The following is a 17,509-nucleotide window of genomic DNA, read 5'->3' as shown; positions in this document are numbered from 1 at the left end:
AGCCCCAACACGCCAATGATCGATGTTAACCGTTACGCCATAGTGCGAACACCGCTATTTTACAAGATAATCTTGTACCAGGCCAATATTTGACTTCATGAGAGCTCTTTTTCATTCCTATGAAGCTGTGAATCGGACCACAACACACCTACTGAGAAAATATCAAGTGCGGTATAGAAGAAATGGAGACAGCAACACACTGAAACTCCCCAAGCATATTACAAGCAGGTAATTAAATTCATGTGCTCTAGTCTCGTTTCTTTCTACTTATTTAATAATCTCCGCATCTCTAAAAAAATATTACACCTCAGTGGTCTTACACCGACGATAAGTACTACGCCTGGTATATCGGTATTTGCTGCGTATCTGTCGCAGCTATTAAACGTTCTTAATGAAAAATACCTCACCTATTGTTTTGTGTTCAGTGGGGACCGTTACCTCGCTAAATACGACTCGCAGTAAAACTATTCTTCCTGCGTGTATGGAATTTCCACAGCAAATTTGGAAGGAAGCTTATGGGCTTGAGGAGCTTTTTCTAATTTGTTTAAAGTTAATTGAAAATCAGTCACAGAAAGCACACACACATTCAGTGGCTTTGAAATGAACGTTAATACCTGCGACAACAAAGCTGCCGAAAGCCTCTATATCGCGAAGACAAAGGAAATGCAGAGCGTTTATTAAAGACAGTGATGAGCCTCCTCTCAATGGACGTGTTACCTTAATGAAATATGAATGGGCATTAAGCATAAAAAATATGATTGCAAGTAGTCACAGTTTCACTGCATAGTAAACTATGACCCTCATCATTTGCATGTTTATGCTCTTCTTTCTCTGCCTGTTGAAAAAATTTGGAGAGGAATTCCGTCTTACGCCAAACGCCATTTGTTAGGTTTCTCTTTATGCTCACATGTCTCAGCACTTTTTGTGATATCTTCAGTGTGATATTTTTTATTATTCAGCAGTCTGAAAATGTACACAGACATGGCAACAAAACAACTATAAACACCACAGAAGGACTCTCACAGCTACAGGGGAACACAACTGTGGCAGCCATTCTCAAGCTCACACATAACAAAACTATTGTAACTTCAACAGTTACTTTTACTCTCAACAAAAACTAGCAATCGGGTCATCATTAAGTAGCCTCCTGGAGATATACTGATGGACAATATAGAAAACCAAATTTTTGACAAAATTCTAAAACCAATGCATTGCCAAATAAAATACTGATATCGACAAGTAAACAATGTAGTTTGCATAGTAAAAGAACGACACACTCATGTAAAAGAGTTACACGATGTCATAAACACTATCCCTCTTCAAATACAGTTCGTCATTTAGACAGAAACACACAAAAGACTTAATTTCTTTGTAGTGTGGCTACCATCGCTTTGCCACATAGTTCAGTTTTCTGCCACTAGTTGGTGTTGCAGTCGCTGAAACATCTGTGATGACACTGGCAAGAAATTTAAAAATGAAAGATGGTGCTGGTGGGAAATTGAAAAAAAAAAAATGCAAGATGATGATGAAGGAAAATTTTAAAAACAACGAAAGGTCGGAAACAACTCAATTGTGCTGTGCTGTAGAAATCTCATGGGACAGGTTCTGAGATGTAACCTTTAAGCAGATACGTTCTTGGGGTATTCTCTTGAACTGCTTAAATTTTGAATATCTTGGTAGACCGGTTCGGGGTGTAGCCTTTTTCGAAAATTATATTATGTTCACTAATTCTAACACAATTTCTGATTTGAATTTAGCTATCTGTGGATCGTGATCTTGTTTCACAAAGTAGACAAAAGTGCGTTTCTTTCACACTACTAGATTTGATATTAACTTCTCTATGACTTGCATGATTAGATCGACTGGATATTGCACCACATGTACCCATTATAAGGAACCCTGAGCAATGAAATGGTTAAACATATTTCCTTTAAGAGTTCCACTGAACTGCCATACGTAGAACACGATAAGTAGTAATTAATCCTATGCTCTTTCTTTCCGTCTTAAAATTGCTGTTGTCAAATTCCTTACCTATTTCTCTATGCAAATGATTTGGTATTTTAGTACTTCTGTTGTATATTTTTCTAAATGCCTCTGCAACCCCTCTACCAATTTTAGTCACTAGAGCAGCAACACACATATCTTAGGAGTACACATCAATTAATGTTAATAAATATTTCTAACCTGAATTGCATCTGGAGTATGCAGTCAGATCAGCTGAGTGAAGTTCATGAAATCCTTTCGTGACAACCTCTTTCCTCGGAAAAAGTTTGCTTGCTGAACAATACAATTCTGCAACTATTTCAGCTTTCATGCTGATTACAATTAAGTCAGTAACAAGAACACAATCTCGTTGGAATGGACTACAAACAGTCAAGTGTTTCCTTATATGTGTGTCACTTGAGAAGGGGGAAAGGAAGAGGAAAACAAGAAAAAAGCAAAATACTTAAATATAAAGTTTATTCTAACGCATTTCATTTCTTTCATAGTTTAACAACAACAACAACAACAATGCCATTTCATAGATTTGCATTAATAAACAAATCATTTCTTTCAGTGTTCAACAATAAGGTCCATTCTGCTCATTGTTCACCTACATGATTCACTGAGGTTACATGGAAAATCTTGTAAGTGGGACTACGGTCCCAACAACTTAACCGATTCATATTTGTCAACACACATTTTCGATTAGGGTGTAGGAACTGAGGACTTGTTCTGAATGACATGCTTAGCACATTCTGGTAGCAAGTCTCAAATCCACTTCACTTTCTCCAAACCATTCACGAAGACACTTGGAATAACCGTGCGTGTACCATTTAGTGCTATCTCCAATGTTCCAACAGTTGACTCAATACTACGATGGAGATAATTTCCCATTAATCATTTTGCAGAAGTTAGATCCATCTCCGAATAGAGAATTCTTCACCCTAGAATGAAAGAACCAGAGGCAAGTACGTTTCTTGGACCATTATCCATCATCTGAAATGCAAATTCCTTCGGAAACAATCAGTTGTCTGTTAGGAGGAACCTCAACAATCAAAGAAGATGTTGTAGATATTTCTTGCAAAAATTACCAATGAGCAATTTCTCGACAGCAATAAGAAGAAATAATAATCCTAAACATGAGAGAATATTCCCCTTATCTTGAATAAGATGTCTGCTTCCAGCAATGTGCACGCAACCACAAACCATCTCGCATGTTGTATACAGCCTCTAGGTGCATCCACAATAGAGAAGTGCACTAATAGCATTCACCTCGGCAATCAAAGAGGGAGATGTGCATGTTTCTAGGGAAAAGAAAATATAAGTATGTAAAATCTCACGTAAAATAAAACTTCCTCCATAAACATTCGAGAATTTTTCCCCAAACCTCGAGTAATATGTCCGAGAGATTACTGACCAGTTGTGGCTTTCGAGGTATCTAATCTACTCTAAAGATCCAAGATGTCCGCACTTCCTATCACGGTGATCTTGAAATCACTTCTGTTGGAGAAATTGCGAGACTCTTTTCATATGAACTGAGCTTTTCATATGGACAAAAATCTTACATGTGCTTCATTTGCCTTTTTTCCCAGTTGGCTGAGGGCGTCATTTTATAACAGAATGGTGATTAACCAGGCACTATGATATCGTAGTATATTATAATGATATTTTTATTCGCTTTTTAATTTCTATATCGACTATAGACGAATTCTGCGTTACTTCATTTTGTCGTGAACAGTCGATGAAACGTATAGGGCACCTCTGGAACTCTGTACGGCTCATGAATGGATCTCTCTTTAGTACAGCGACAGAATGTTGCTGTACATTTCATATACCTGTGCAGTATTTTTTGTGCAAAAATTGATTGAACAGCTCTCTCTCGGATATTTAGATGAATTCAGATATACATTCAACTCTGTACTCTCTATTTCATAGGATATGGTCTGATCGCTTGAAATAAAATTCCTGTATGTCTGAAAATCTAAAAGAACATCTAGCTATTTCGATCGCTGTATTGTAATTAACTTGCAATATCCATTTACCAAATACTGATGCTACACATTCATTTCAATTCCAATGACAGAATGCTAGAGTTGGCTTAGATCATTTCTTAGGATATTTCGTAATAACACTTGCTCTTTCTCAGACACTCATATTTCTGACATTCCCCAGCATATATACACTCCTGGAAATTGAAATAAGAACACCGTGAATTCATTGTCCCAGGAAGGGGAAACTTTATTGACACAATCCTGGGGTCAGATACATCACATGATCACACTGACAGAACCACAGGCACATAGACACAGGCAACAGAGCATGCACAATGTCGGCACTAGTACAGTGTATATCCACCTTTCGCAGCAATGCAGGCTGCTATTCTCCCATGGAGACGATCGTAGAGATGCTGGATGTAGTCCTGTGGAACGGCTTGCCATGCCATTTCCACCTGGCGCCTCAGTTGGACCAGCGTTCGTGCTGGACGTGCAGACCGCGTGAGACGACGCTTCATCCAGTCCCAAACATGCTCAATGGGGGACAGATCCGGAGATCTTGCTGGCCAGGGTAGTTGACTTACACCTTCTAGAGCACGTTGGGTGGCACGGGATACATGCGGACGTGCATTGTCCTGTTGGAACAGCAAGTTCCCTTGCCGGTCTAGGAATGGTAGAACGATGGGTTCGATGACGGTTTGGATGTACCGTGCACTATACAGTGTCCCCTCGACGATCACCAGTGGTGTACGGCCAGTGTAGGAGATCGCTCCCCACATGCCGGGTGTTGGCCCTGTGTGCTTCGGTCGTATGCAGTCCTGATTGTGGCGCTCACCTGCACGGCGCCAAACACGCATACGACCATCATTGGCACCAAGGCAGAAGCGACTCTCATCGCTGAAGACGACACGTCTCCATTCGTCCCTCCATTCACGCCTGTCGCGACACCACTGGAGGCGGGCTGCACGATGTTGGGGCGTGAGCGGAAGACGGCCTAACGGTGTGCGGGACCGTAGCCCAGCTTCATGGAGACGGTTGCGAATGGTCCTCGCCGATACCCCAGGAGCAACAGTGTCCCTAATTTGCTGGGAAGTGGTGGTGCGGTCCCCTACGGCACTGCGTAGGATCCTACGGTCTTGGCGTGCATCCGTGCGTCGCTGCGGTCCGGTCCCATGTCGACGGGCACGTGCACCTTCCGCCGACCACTGGCGACAACATCGATGTACTGTGGAGACCTCACGCCCCACGTGTTGAGCAATTCGGCGGTACGTCCACCCGGCCTCCCGCATGCCCACTATACGCCCTCGCTCAAAGTCCGTCAACTGCACATACGGTTCACGTCCACGCTGTCGCGGCATGCTACCAGTGTTTAAGACTGCGATGGAGCTCCGTATGCCACGGCAAACTGGCTGACACTGACGGCGGCGGTGCACAAATGCTGCGCAGCTAGCGCCATTCGACGGCCAACACCGCGGTTCCTGGTGTGTCCGCTGTGCCGTGCGTGTGATCATTGCTTGTACAGCCCTCTCGCAGTGTCCGGAGCAAGTATGGTGGGTCTGACACACCGGTGTCAATGTGTTCTTTTTTCCATTTCCAGGAGTGTATATAAATGAAGATGGTATTGTCCGAAAGAACAGATACCATCGGTAACCGTGCAACGCGTTAGAATGAAATTACAATGAATAGAATACCACTAGCTGCATACAGGTGTTGGTATACGTTAATGGGGACAGTTGAAAGATGTGTGCCCCGACCGGGACTCGAACCCGGGATCTCCCGCTTACATGGCAGCCACTTTATCCATCTGAGCCACCGAGTACACAGAGGATAGCGCGACTGCAGAGACTTATCTCTTCTTGCTTTATTCGTCGACTACCGCGGGCTACTCGTGAAACTTGTCCGCACGCGTTCAACCGTTTCTTCGCACACTGCAGGCCCACCCGTTGATTTCCCCTTACAGAGGCATCTAGAAGCTTTAAACTGCGCATACCATCGCCGAATGGAGTTAGCAGTTGGTGGATCTTTGTTGAACTTCGTCCTGAAGTGTCGTTGCACTGTTATGACTGACTGATGTGAGTGCATTTCAAGCACGACACACGCTTTCTCGGCTCCTGTCGCCATTTTGTCTCACTGCGCTCTCGAGCGCTCTGGCGGCAGAAACCTGAAGTGCGGCTTCAGCCGAACAAAACTTTTATGAGTTTTTGTACGTATCTGTAGTGTGTCGTGACCATATGTAAATGAATGGAGCTACAGTGAATTTATGAAATCGCTTCAATCATTTGTAATAGCCCTGTATATGAAGAAGAATATACGCACAGAAGAAGATGCTGAAATGGCCATTGAACCATATATATATAATGGCTCAATGGCCATTTCACCATCTTCTTCTGTGCGTATATTCTTCTTCATATATAGTTAAGGCTCACTGGCATTTTGACCATCTTGTTCTGTGCGGATGCACAGTGCCCGAACTCTTACGGGAATTTGCAAAAAGCCGCGATAATGAGTATAATGGGCAGGGCCACTATGAATATAGTGTGGGACAATAAGCTGGGAAAGTGGGTCTCACGGGAAGTGCCCCAGAAATAAGTCTCTGCAGTCGCACTATCCTCTGTGTCCTCGGTGGCTCAGATGGATAGAGTGGCTGCCATGTAAGCAGGAGATCCTGGGTTCGAGTCCCAGTCGGGGCACACATCTTTCAACTGTCCCCATTAACTTATACCAACACCTGTATGCAGCTAGGGGTGTTCAATTCATTATATATATATATATATATATATATATATATATATATATATATATATATATATATAACACACCGGCAATTTGACTATCTTCTTCTGGGCGTATACTCTTCATATATAGTTAAGTCTCACCGGCCATTTGACCATCTTCTTCTGAGCGGATGTACGAACAGTGCCCGAACTCTTACGGAAATCGGCAAAAAGCCGCTAGTAATGAGTATAATGGGCAGGGGCAGTATGAATATAGTGAGGAAGAATAAGTTGGGAATGTGGGTGTCACGGGAGGTGCGGCAGAGGTAAGTCCCTGCAGCTGCACTATCCATTGTGTTCTCGGTGGCTCAGATGGCTACAGCGGCTGCCATGTAAGGAAGAGATCCCGGGTTCGAGTCCCAGTCGCGGCACACATTTTTCAACTGTCCCCGTTGACTTATATCAACGCCTGTATACAGCTAGGGGTATTCATTTCATTGTAATTTCCCAGTAAGTTTGCTCAGTCGCAATTTCCAACGTGGTGTCTGCGTTATCTGTGATAAAACTTTCAGAGCCTTCTCTGTGAGAGTGTTCAAAATAATCTTCCGGTATTTCTTCGTGAACGCAAGTACATTCATGCTCAGAAAAAAACACCTTGAGCGACTAGAGAAAGGACTTTCACTTTCACAGAGCATGTACAATTCTGTTCTGCAGAAATGATTATCATTTGAACTATGTATGCCGGCGGGTTCAAGGTCAACACCGATATCACTTCGCAACACCATCTACCAGTAAAATGTGCCTGCTGCTCACGTTGTCGCTTTATACCGAAGGTATTGGATGCGTGTGACTTGAGACGACGAGCAGGATGCTTCGCAGACATTTGCGTGAACCATAGCATCAAATCAGTGAGTTTCAAAGTGGGCGCATTATTGGCATGAGAAAATGCGATGCATCCATCCAGGAACTTTCTTCTCGTGTGGGATGAAGTGTTTCGTCGGTGAAACGGGTGTGTGCAGAATGGTTCACGGAATGCCGTAGAACATGACGAGATGGGTCAGGTCGCACCACCCTGACCACCTCACGAGAAGACCGACACCTAATCCGAATGGCATTGCAGACCAGGTTTGCGTCCTCCTCGGCTCTAGCGCAACAGTTGAACACTGTAACACATCGTTCACTTTCAGGGGTGACAGTTCGTCGCCGTTTATTACGGCATGGGTTTCGTACGCGTCGTTCACTTCTTCGCCGAAGTTTGACGAAAGTGCACAAACATGCTAGACGGCAATGGTGTATGGCCCGCATCTCGTGGTCGTGCGGTAGCGTTCTCGCTTCCCACGCCCGGGTTCCCGGGTTCGATTCCCGGTGGGGTCAGGGATTTTCTCTGCCTCGTGATGGCTGGGTGTTGTGTGCTGTCCTTAGGTTAGTTAGGTTTAAGTAGTTCTAAGTTCTAGGGGACTTATGACCACAGCAGTTGAGTCCCATAGTGCTCAGAGCCATTTTAGCCAATGGTGTATGCAACGACGTCACTGTGGACAGGATTGGCATCAGATAGTGTTTTCGTACGTTTCCGAGATCTGTTTGTTTGAAAATGTTGGCCGCAGTTTGGGTCGCAGACAAAGGAAATGGCATTACAGCCACTGCATTTGCACAAGAGATACTGTACCAATGAAAGGCCTTACGGTGTGGGCACAAGCACAAATCACAGTGAGTTCGCGTCCAGGTCACTGTGATCAATGTGACCTACTGGAATGACATCCTGTGATCTGTAGCCAAACTCTTCTTGCACAACACTCCAGACGCCATTTTTAAGCAAGACAATGCACGACCACGTGCTGCTGCACGAACATGTATGTTCTTGGTGCCACAAAACGTTAGCCTTTTGCTCTGGCCCGCCTGATCACCAAACCTGTCGCCAATCGATAATGTGCGAAAAATGGTGAAAGGACGAGTGCAGCACAGTGACCCAACGCCAACGACCACAGACGAGCTTTGGAACCAGGTGAATGTAGCAGAGATGACTAGACCGCAAGTCACAACACGCGCCTTACACGCGCCGATGCTACGAGGGTTATTCGGAAAGTAAGGAACGATCGGTCGCGAAATGGAAACCACAGTGAAAATCCAATGAAGTTTTGCACAGGTGTGCTGGGCAGTGTCTCTAGGATGCCCGTCGATCAAATGGTTCAAATGGCACTGAGCTCAGGCGGCCCATCAATCGCGTTACGTCGTTATTTTTAGCCCTGAGCACACAGGGAGCGCATAAAGATACCTAGAACAATAGTATCTCGTGCCAAGTACACTCCTGGAAATGGAAAAAAGAACACATTGACACCGGTGTGTCAGACCCACCATACTTGCTCCGGACACTGCGAGAGGGCTGTACAAGCAATGATCACACGCACGGCACAGCGGACACACCAGGAACCGCGGTGTTGGCCGTCGAATGGCGCTAGCTGCGCAGCATTTGTGCACCGCCGCCGTCAGTGTCAGCCAGTTTGCCGTGGCATACGGAGCTCCATCGCAGTCTTTAACACTGGTAGCATGCCGCGACAGCGTGGACGTGAACCGTATGTGCAGTTGACGGACTTTGAGCGAGGGCGTATAGTGGGCATGCGGGAGGCCGGGTGGACGTACCGCCGAATTGCTCAACACGTGGGGTGTGAGGTCTCCACAGTACATCGATGTTGTCGCCAGTGGTCGGCGGAAGGTGCACGTGCCCGTCGACCTGGGACCGGACCGCAGCGACGCACGGATGCACGCCAAGACCGTAGGATCCTACGCAGTGCCGTAGGGGACCGCACCGCCACTTCCCAGCAAATTAGGGACACTGTTGCTCCTGGGGTATCGGCGAGGACCATTCGCAACCGTCTCCATGAAGCTGGGCTACGGTCCCGCACACCGTTAGGCCGTCTTCCGCTCACGCCCCAACATCGTGCAGCCCGCCTCCAGTGGTGTCGCGACCGGCGTGAATGGAGGGACGAATGGAGACGTGTCGTCTTCAGCGATGAGAGTCGCTTCTGCCTTGGTGCCAATGATGGTCGTATGCGTGTTTGGCGCCGTGCAGGTGAGCGCCACAATCAGGACTGCATACGACCGAGGCACACAGGGCCAACACCCGGCATCATGTTGTGGGGAGCGATCTCCTACACTGGCCGTACACCACTGGTGATCGTCGAGGTGACACTGAATAGTGCACGGTACATCCAAACCGTCATCGAACCCATCGTTCTACCATTCCTAGACCGGCAAGGGAACTTGCTGTTCCAACAGGACAATGCACGTCCGCATGTATCCCGTGCCACCCAACGTGCTCTAGAAGGTGTAAGTCAACTACCCTGGCCAGCAAGATCTCCGGATCTGTCCCCCATTGAGCATGTTTGGGACTGGATGAAGCGTCGTCTCACGCGGTCTGCACGTCCAGCACGAACGCTGGTCCAACTGAGGCGCCAGGTGGAAATGGCATGGCAAGCCGTTCCACAGGACTACATCCAGCATCTCTACGATCGTCTCCATGGGAGAATAGCAGCCTGCATTGCTGCGAAAGGTGGATATACACTGTACTAGTGCCGACATTGTGCATGCTCTGTTGCCTGTGTCTATGTGCCTGTGGTTCTGTCAGTGTGATCATGTGATGTATCTGACCCCAGGAATGTGTCAATAAAGTTTCTCCTTCCTGGGACAATGAATTCACGGTGTTCTTATTTCAATTTCCAGGAGTGTATGAGGGCCTGATGAGAAATTTCGCCTGAAGCTATGCAGCCAACATTACATAACTGTCGTGCTTTTTCTTCTTCAAGACAATTCTCAGCCGCATTCTGCAGCGTCAATGAAGATGCTCCTGCATTTTTTTCTATCGGAAATGTTCGATTACCCACAAGACAGCCCTTATTTGTCCCCCTCTGAGTTTCATCTGTGCTCACATGAATCGCTGGCTATGAAGACAATATTCTGGCACAGACAACGAGCTGTAGGCCAGCGTAGAGAATTGGCGGAAAGCACTGGCGGCTGCCTTCTGTAACGAAGGTATTGGAAAGTTGGTACAACGCTACAAGAAACGTCTAAGTCAAATTGGCGACTATTGAGATAAGTAGCTGGAAGTTGTAGCTGCTAACTGTTGCAAATAAAACAGTTTTGATTTTCACTGTGGTTTCCATTTCGCGACCTATCGTTCCTTACTTTCCTAATATCCCTCGAATCATCGATGGAACAAGTTATTAGGGCCCATGGCGGACCCTGTGCCTACTAGACAACAGGACAGAAGCTCAACCGAAGTGACTGAAATGCTAATCATTTCTGCAGAACATATTAACGTACGTGTCCTTTCAGTATGAACGTCCTACCTCTGGTCGTTCAGGATGTTCTGTTTTTCTGAACATGAATGCACCGTGCTGAGCGAATATCGAAACCACCAGTGAGAAATTCCTTTAATTCATTTCTCGTTCTCCTACCAGCATGCTGCAATGTAGCTGTGTCTTTTTGTGTAAACGAGTCATATTCTTTCACTGGCGCTGCAGTTCCCGGGATGCGCATCTGCTTAATATTTTAGTTAGTCAAACGACACTGGATTTCCGAGTGCAAGTGAAGTGTGCAATTTCTGCTTAAGTCAATGTCACTTATTTTCTGCTGCCGTGAGTCATCAACAAGTCTTCCTTCAATATACTGTAATATACTGGTGACTGGTGTTTTCATTTTGTATCATAACGGATATAGAAACGTTGTGAGAGAAAATTGGTTGGCCGAGTTATTTATATTTATGATTTTCTAATCGAGTAATAGAGTTGCCACCGATAATTTTTTTTCTCTCACATTCATTATGGAACTCAGTGACCTCGTCTTCTTTTTCTTCCTATCGACTTTTTGATTTCAGACATTAAATGTTGCATTAATGCGATGCCTATTACGTTTCCATAAGTGGAATACAACAATAATTTCTTCACTGTCGAACACACAAGATTTCAGTCTTGATCCATAATTGATATGATAAATTGTGAAACCTATGGCATGCAAATGTGTGGCTTTGGTGATTCCACAACCTTTTATCAAACTGGAAATGTTGGCCATAACTGATGAAACATGTGATCAGGAGAAGAACTATGGAATGAATCATCCTAAATATTCCAGTCAGCACATAGAACATTAACGTTGTGAGTATTTACTGGATTTTCTCAGACCTTAAGCTTTCTTTTTCAATCACTTCGCTCTCAAAAGCTAACACTGTGCCTTTATTATCATCCACATGAAAATCAACATGTATATTATATCTCATCTCGCATTGCCTGAGATTTTTGTTGTAACAGATGTTACAATTTACATTGATTGTTTTTTCTCTTTCTCCATGACATCTTCTCAGTCATTCTTGATGTACGATTTTATCTCCCTCAACAAGGCGGATATAACATAACCGAATTCAAAGGTTCCACGTTTGACAGTAGCTCTGACCCGAATTTCCAAATCACTTAGTTGATTATAAAATGTGAAGTTATTTTTTTTTTTTTGCCGATGAAACATTTGGCTGGAAATGTAGGTAAGTAAGCCGAGTAAGGCAATTTCGTAACCGTGATGCGACAGTTTCAGCACTGGATTAAAGGCAGCAGTTATAATGCAGTTTTTACCAGATAGGACAAATATCATGCCATTCCCTATGACATCCACTGTGATACGGTCAGTAAGTATTAAGAGAATTGCTAATTTATCTACAGTTCATAATCTATAAAAAAAAAGGCGACCACACACCTGTCGTTTGGCCAGTGGAAAAGTGTAATAGTTATACATTATTGTATAGTTCTTGAAATACCACACTATTTCCAGAGGAGGTGGTAAACTGCTGGAGCTGTGGAAGTAATATACGTTAGCTTTCTTCTTGTAAGATACACGAAGTGAGCCAGATCCAATTTTCATCTAGAATTTAACAGTCACGCTCTCATTTAGATGTTTTGGGCAAAATATCTCTGATAAACACACCTTGAAGATTCAGTTTTTCCGGTTTTTCAGCATAAGATTCTAAGACAATGTATGCAAGCGCTCTTGTTGGACGAATACTGTAGGAAATTTTTTTTCTTTCATCAGATACAGACTGTAATCTTTATTGCGAGAGGGTCTGCAGCTATGATGATTTTTTAATGACTTTGTGGTGCCCTCAGCTGCCATTCTTTTTATTTGATGTACAGTTGTACCATGTCGGCCTTAGGCCATTTTCAAGTATTTGAAACTTAAGCATTATACATTTCATGCATTATTATCACTTATGAATTTAACAAAGGAACAAGTCTTATTCCAAGATATAATAGGATGGTTATAACTTACTGTATAGACGATTCTTTAATGATGTATTATGCCATCTAGAACTTTGCTCTTATGACTGCATGTAATTGTCACAAAATAAATTAGAAATAGTTTTTGACAATTTTGGAAGCACATTACTTTCGAACATACGTTGCAAAGCTCGATGTTTTTAACTTACTTACGCTAGGCCAATTATAATTATTTTACAGAATTGTGTTAATTAAGCTATATATGTCTTTTTCCTCAATTATATTTAATTTTATTTCATCATTAGTGTAAATATTACTGTTTCATAGTTTCAAACTTTCACCTTTGTTCAACAATAACTGAAGACATTTAGCTATTCTATCAGTTTGTTCACACAAATCTCCAAATCGTGCTTCTTGAACAGTTTACTTTTCAAAACTTCAGATGTATATGGAAAAATTAAGCATGTCTTAGAAAGAATGACTAGTGGCAAGGGAAAGCAAATGAACCCATAACTACTTGGAAACAATGTTCAGCGCATTTTGGTTTCTCACTTGGATTATGGTTGATTAAGAGTACCTTTACTTTAGGCACATGTCTGGCTTTGAGGTCCCGATTGATACAGTAAGTAGAAAAGTATTTCTTGCCATTGCTGAAACTTGACTCAAAGTAAAATGGGACAGAATATTAAGATTTTATGAAAGTCGTGTGCGCACTAATGAAAATTTTAGTTTAATGATGTTTTAGGTTAAAATTCTGCTCTCTTTCACTCCTGTATTTTACTAATTATGCAGAAAGTCTTTAGATACAAGTGGGTCCATCGTCTATTGCAGGCTAGTGGAATTACATATAGTGAATGCAACGTTAGAAGTGATTAGTCACGAAACAGAAAGACATTACTAGAGTTAATGCTGTATAGTGAAGACACCGACATATCATTACATTTTTCGGAACATGGCGACAGACTTAGAAATATACATGTATATTTTAAACGAAGAATAACTGTGAGTAAAGGTGAATTTATTAATCCAATAATTAATTTAATCAGCATCATGACTCAACCACGCGGTGTCCACATTCCGAAAACTGTCAGTATTAAAAATCTCCTCCACCTCTGCGTATTAAGCTACGTTATGTAAACATTAATGCAACGAAGCAGAAATGCACTGAACGAACTTTGCACGACAATAACTGAAATTTGTTCCCTATGCGGTGATTGTTATAAGAATGCACCTAAAACAATTTTATTTTAACTTTGAGGGAAGATTTTCTCTCACAAGCGGAACAACTTGGCTGCAAGTTTCCTCCCGCTCTTTCACAGTAAGCTGCACTCAATATTGCGCACCCCTTAAGTTCTACCAGGGGACGCGTTTTGCCTGAAGCTTCCAACCCACTTCCAGAAGTGTTGGCTGTTTTAATGCCAGCTTAGCTTTTATAAAGGTTAGATGCTTGCATCGATTTTTAGCCTTTGAATCCCGACAGCGAGCATTCAGCAGCTTCACAGGTAAAACAGAGTTACTTTGTACTGGTTCCTCATTTTAGTTCTGTAGTGTAGTCTACTAGAATTATCAGGTTATTGGCGTTCGCTTGAGAAATATATTTTTAATCATTTAGTTTATTTATGAGAAAATAAAATAGATATTGTCAGCAGTTACTCTAACTGTTGTTTATCGTACGTTACAGCCATGTTGTTAATGGACAACAAACTTCCTGATAAATAGTGTTCATGTGGCATTCTAAGACTGGCAGTGTCTGCACGATCGTATGAGTTTTCTACGGCTGTCGCTGCTCATTATTTCTTAGTTTCTTCCATCTTCTAGCTTGCTAAGTCGTTCCTTACAGGCTTACGGTAATAGACTGACGTACCCATTCGTACAAGCTGCTGGCTTGTCGTTTGCGCTTTCTTCTCTCTGGAGGTATTAATTCCCGCCTTCTTTTCGGTCAGCTACTTACACTATGTGATCAAAAGTATCCTGACACCTGGCTGAAAATGACTTACAAGTTCGTGGCGCTCTCTTTCGATGATGCTGGAATTCAGTATTGTGTTGGCCCACCCTTAGCCTTGACGACAGCTTCCACTCTCGCAGGCATATGTTCAGTCGGGTGCTGGCCATACCTACAACCTGTCATCGGATCGCCACATTGTGTACCGTTATTCGTCACTCCACACAACGTTTTTACACTGTTCAATCGTCCAATGTTTACGCTCCTTACACCAAGCGAGATGTCGTTTGGTATTTACCGGCGTTATGTGTGGCTTATGAACAGCCGCTCGACCATGAAATCCAAGTTTTCTCACCTCCTGCCTAACTTCCATAGTACTTGTAGCGGACCCTGATGCCGTTTGGAAGTCCTGTGTGATGGTCTGGATAGATGTCTGCCTATTACACATTACGACTCTCTTCAACTGCCAGTGGTCTCTCAGTCAACAGACGAGGTCGGCCTGTAAGCTTTTGTGCTGTACATGTCCCTTCACGTATCCACTTCGCTATCATATCGGAAACAGTGGACCTACGGATGTGTAGGAGTGTGGAAATCTCGCATACAGACGTATGACACAAGTGACACCCAATCGGCTGACCACTTTCGTAGTCCGTATGTTCCGCGGAGCGCCCCATTTTGCTCACTCTCGATGTCTAATGACTACTGAGGTCACTGGTAGTAGGTGGTAGCACAATGCACGTAATACGAAAAACAAATGAATGTTTTTGGGGGTGACCGGATACTTTTGATTACATAGTGTATATTCACCATCTGCAGGTGGGCATACCAAAGAAGACATTTCGTCTCGAGGAACTCTATTACGTCCACCACCACTTTCATAAATCTCTTATGGTGTCGTTTTCTTGCAGTTATTAGCTCCTAATCAATACAAACGTTTTTGCACAGGTCAACAAGGCTAACTTTACAAGAATCAAGTGATGCGCGTGCCACTCTCATACAAGGACCTATTTTTCTGGGTATTCATGAAACATACAAAGTGCAAAAACCCTATACATTCGACACAGTGCCACGTTGTTGACCGCTAACAAAGTTACAAGCATACAGAACACTATCCCACATATGTAACTCGAAGATTTCTTAAGTAACATAACCCAGTATGTTGTCCTCGATGGCGAGTGTTCGTCAGAAGCAAGAGTATTATTTGGTGTGACCAGGGCAGGGCAATGGGGCCGCCGTTATTTTTTATATACACACATGATCTGGCGGACGGGGTAAGCGGCAGTCTGCGGCTGCTTGGTGACGATGCTGTGGTCTATGGAAAGGTGACGTCAATGAATGACGGTGGGAGGATACAAGATGCCTTAGAAAAAAATTCTAGCTGGTGTAAAGAACGGCAGATAGCTCTAAATGTAGATGAGTAGGAAAAACAATCCCATAATGTTCGAGCACAACGTTAGTAGTGGGCTACTTGAGACCTTCAAGTCGATTAAATATCTAAGGTTAACATTGCAGTGCAGTATGAAATGGAATGAGCATGTAAGGATTATAGTAGGCAAGATGATTGGTCGACTTCGGTTTATTGGAACAATTTTAGGAAAGTGTAGTGTATCTGTAAGGGAGACCGCGTATAGAACACTGCTGCGACCTATGTTCAGTACCTTTCTAGTGTTTAGGATCCGCACCTGGTCGAATTAAAGGAAGACATGAAACAGTTCAGAGTCGGGCTACGAGATTCGTTACCGGCAGCTTCGAACAATACGCAAGTGTTACGGAGGTGCTTCGAGAATTCAGATGGGAATCACTGGAGGGAAGGTGATGTTCTTTTCGAGGTGCACTATTGAGAAAACTTACAGAACCGACATTTGAGGCTGACTTTATAATGATTCTGCTGTGACCAACGTACATTTCGCATAAGGACCTTGAAGATATGATTATAGAGATCAGGGGGTTCGTGAGGAGACATATAGATAGTCGTTTTTCCCTCGCTCTGTTTGTGAGTGGAAAATGAAAGGAAGTGACTAGTAGTGGTACAGGGTCCCATCTGCCATGCACCATACGGTGGCTTATGCTGTATAAACGTAGATGTAGATGTAATTGTAGGATTAAATACCGGAATTGTAAACTCATTTACGAAGAAATACCGCTTGCAAGTAGAACGGAAGCTGCCCCGCATTAATCGTTATCACGAATACCACTCTCCTAATCATTCTGCTACTTTCCCAGTACGGCTCACCAAGCCGTAAATCGGTAATCACATTACTTTGTATTCCAGATTAGACGTCTTGGAAAATACTGCGTACAATGCTTAGTATCTTTTCATGAATACAAACAGTAAGCTGCTTTCAGATATAGCTCTCCATGCTTATCGGTGTAATTCAGTTCGGCCACTATATCACACACAAGCAAATACACACCTTCATTTCAGAACGGCTCGGGGGAATAGGACGAAAAAGAAGTCTTTGTTGTCCTCATTGGTCTAGTCTGCTCTAGCCCCCCCCCCCCCACACACACACACACTTCTTACGTAGATCAGCTAGTATAACTGACACGCAGTGAACACATGGGAAATCGATAAGTCGTCACATATATGACAGCAGTTATCGCTGGACAGTGGTAGACACG

The sequence above is a fragment of the Schistocerca cancellata genome, chromosome 4 (assembly GCF_023864275.1).
Source record: "Schistocerca cancellata isolate TAMUIC-IGC-003103 chromosome 4, iqSchCanc2.1, whole genome shotgun sequence".
In the NCBI taxonomy this organism is placed as follows: Eukaryota; Metazoa; Arthropoda; class Insecta; order Orthoptera; family Acrididae; genus Schistocerca; species Schistocerca cancellata.
Note: the sequence above shows the minus strand (reverse complement) of the source record.